A 3,523-nucleotide genomic window follows, 5' to 3' on the forward strand; every position below is an offset into this window, starting at 1 on the left:
GTAAAAAGTGTTCATATGTAAAAAAATACCTGAGAAATCCGTCCGTTTTCGTCATTTGTTATCGAATCGACTTAAAGCCAGATCGTCACATTGGTCGCTCTTCTCTCTGAAACGGTTGTACTTATCGTCTGCAAAGCTATGTCGCGTGCTGCGGTATGCGGAGACACTAAAAGCACCATAGTAGAACACAGATGAAGCTTCAAATTTGACGTAATAGCCAGGAAGAAGTAGTACAATTCAAGTTTTAGGTATCGATTATTGACTTTTTAGCTAGCTTTGGTGCCTTGGACAAAAGCTAGGACCTTAACATTCTGTATGAAAGGAATACTAGCAGCCGATTTGCATGGGAGAATGTGAAAAGTGTTAATATGTAGTAAAAACCCGAGAAATCCGTCCGTTTTCGTCATTTGTTATCGAATCGACTTAAAGCCAGGTCGTCAAATTAGCCGCTCTTCTCTCTGAAACGGTTGTTCTTATCGATTGCAAAGCTATGTCGCGTGATGCGGTATGCGGAGACACTAAAAGCACCATAGTAGAACACAGATGAAGCTTCTAAGTTGATGTAATAGCCAGTAAGAAGTAGTACAATTCAAGTTTTAGGTATCGGTTATTGACTTTTTACCCTTCTTTGGTGCCTTGGACACGATCTAGGAACTTAAGATTTTGCATGAAGGAGGACTAGCAGCCGAGTTGCACGGGAGAATGTGAAAAGTGTTCATATATAGTAAAAACCTGAGAAATCCGTCCGTTTTCGTCATTTGTTATCGAATCGACTTAAAGCCAGATCGTCACATTGGCCGCTCTTCTCTCTGAAAAGGTTGTACTTATCGTCTGCAAAGCTATGTCGCGTGCTGCGGTATGCTGAGACACTAAAAGCACCATAGTAGAACACAGATGAAGCTTCTAAGTTGATGTAATAGCCAGTAAGAAGTAGTACAATTAAAGTTTTAGGTATCAGTTAATGACTTTTTACCCTTCTTTCGTGCCTTGGACACGAGCTAGGACATTAAGATTTTGCATGAAGGAGGACTATCAGCCGAGTTGCACGGGAGAATGTGAAAAGTGTTCATATGTAGTAAAAACCTGAGAAATCCGTCCGATTTCGTCATTTGTTATCGAATCGACTTAAAGCCAGATCGTCAGATTTTCCGCTCTTCTCTCTGAAACGGTTGTACTTACCGTCTGTAAAACTATGTCGCGTGCACCGGTATGCGGAGAAACTAAAAGCACCGTAGTAGAACACAGATGAAGCTTCTAAGTTGATGCAATAGCCAGGAAGAAGTAGTACAATTCAAGTTTTAGGTATTGATTATTGACTTTTTAGCTGGCTTTGGTGCCTTGGACATGAGCTAGGACCTTAAGATTCTGCATGAAAGGAGGACTAGCAGCCGAGTTGCACGGGAGAATGTGAAAAGTGTTCATATGTAGTAAAAACCTTAGCAATCCGTCCGTTTTCGTCATTTGTTATCGAATCGACATAAAGCCAGATCGTCATATTGGCTGCTCTTCTCTCTGAAACGGTTGTACTTATCGTCTGCAAAGCCATGTCGCGTGCTGCGGTATGTGGAGACACTAAAAGCACCAGAGTAGAACACAGATGAAGCTTCTAAGTTGATGTAATAGCCAGTAAGAAGTAGTAGAATTCAAGTTTTAGGTATCGATTATTGACTTTTTAGTTGGCTCTGACGCCTTGGACATGAGCTAGGACCTTAAGATTCTGCATTAAAGGAGGACTAGCAGCCGAGTTGCACGGGAGAATGTGAAAAGTGTTCATATGTAGTAAAAACCTGAGAACTCCGTCCGTTTTCGTCATTTGTTATCGAATCGACTTAAAGCCAGATCGTCACATTGGCCGCTCTTCTCTCTGAAACGGTTGTACTTATCGTCTACAAAGCTATGTCGCGTGCTGCGGTGTGCGGAGACACTAAAATCACCATAGTAGAACACAGATGAAGCATCTAAGTTGATGTAATAACCAGTAAGAAGTAGTCCAATTCAAGTTTTAGGTATCGATTATTGACTTTTTAGCTGGCTTTGGTGCCTTGGACATGAGCTAGGACGTTAAGATTCTGCATGAAAGGAGGACTAGCAGCCGAGTTGCCCAGGACAATGTGAAAAGTGTTCATATGTAAAAAAATACCTGAGAAATCCGTCCGATTTCGTCATTTGTTATCGAATCGACTTAAAGCCAGATCGTCACATTGGTCGCTCTTCTCTCTGACACGGTTGTACTTATCGTCTACAAAGATATGTCGCGTGCTGCGGTATGCGGAGACACTAAAATCACCATAGTAGAACACAGATGAAGCTTCTAAGTTGTTGTAATAGCCAGTAAGAAGTAGTAAAATTCAAGTTTTAGGTATCGATTATTGACTTTTTAGCTAGCTTTGGTGCCTTGGACATGAGCTAGGACCTTAAGATTCTGCATGAAAGGAGGACTAGCAGCCGAGTTGCACGGGAGAATGTGAAAAGTGTTCATATGCAGTAAAAACCTGAGACATCCGTCCGTTTTCGTCATTTGTTATCGAATCGACTTAAAGCCAGATCGTCACATGGGCCGCTCTTCTCTCTGAAACGGTTGTACTTATCGTCTGCAAAGCTATGTCGCGTGCTGCGGTATGCGGACACACTAAAAGCACCATAGTAGAACACAGATGAAGCTTCTAAGTTGATGTAATAGCCAGTAAGAAGAAGTAAAATTCAAGTTTAAGGTATCGGTTATTGACTTTTTACACTTCTTTGGTGCCTTGGACACGAGCTAGGAACTTAAGATTTTGCATGAAGGAGGACTAGCAGCCGAGTTGCACGGGAGAATGTGAAAAGTGTTCATATGTAGTAAAAACCTGAGAAATCCGTCCGTTTTCGACATTTGTTATCGAATCGACTTAAAGCCAGATCGACACATTGGCCGCTTTCCTCTCTGAAACGGTTGTACTTATCGTCTGCAAAGCTATGTCGCGTGCTGCGGTATGCTGAGACACTAAAAGCACTATAGTAGAACACAGATCAAGCTTCTAAGTTGATGTAATAGCCAGTAAGAAGTAGTACAATTCAAGTTTTACGTATCGATTATTGACTTTTTAGCTGGCTTTGGGGTATTGGACATGAGCTAGGACCTTAAGATTTTGCATTAAAAGAGAACTAGCAGCTGCGTTGCACGGGAGAATGTGAAAAGTGTTCATATGTAGTAAAAACCTGAGAAATCCGTCAGTTTTCGTCATTTCTTATCAAATCGACTTCAAGGCAGAACGTCACCTTGGCCGGTCTTCTCTCTGAAACGGTTACATTTATCGTCTGCAAAGCTATGTCGCGTGCTGCGGTATGCGGAGACACTAACAGTACCATAGTAGAACACAGATGAAACTTCTAAGTTGATGTAATAGCCAGTAAAAAGTAGTACAATAACGTTATAGATACCGATTATTGACTTTTTAGCTGGCTTTGGGGTATTGGCCATGAGCTAGGACCTTAAGATTTTGCATCAAAAGAGAACCTGCAGCTGCGTTGCACGGGAGAATGTGAC

The sequence above is a fragment of the Schistocerca gregaria genome, unplaced genomic scaffold (genome assembly GCF_023897955.1).
Source record: "Schistocerca gregaria isolate iqSchGreg1 unplaced genomic scaffold, iqSchGreg1.2 ptg000266l, whole genome shotgun sequence".
NCBI classification, from domain to species: Eukaryota; Metazoa; Arthropoda; class Insecta; order Orthoptera; family Acrididae; genus Schistocerca; species Schistocerca gregaria.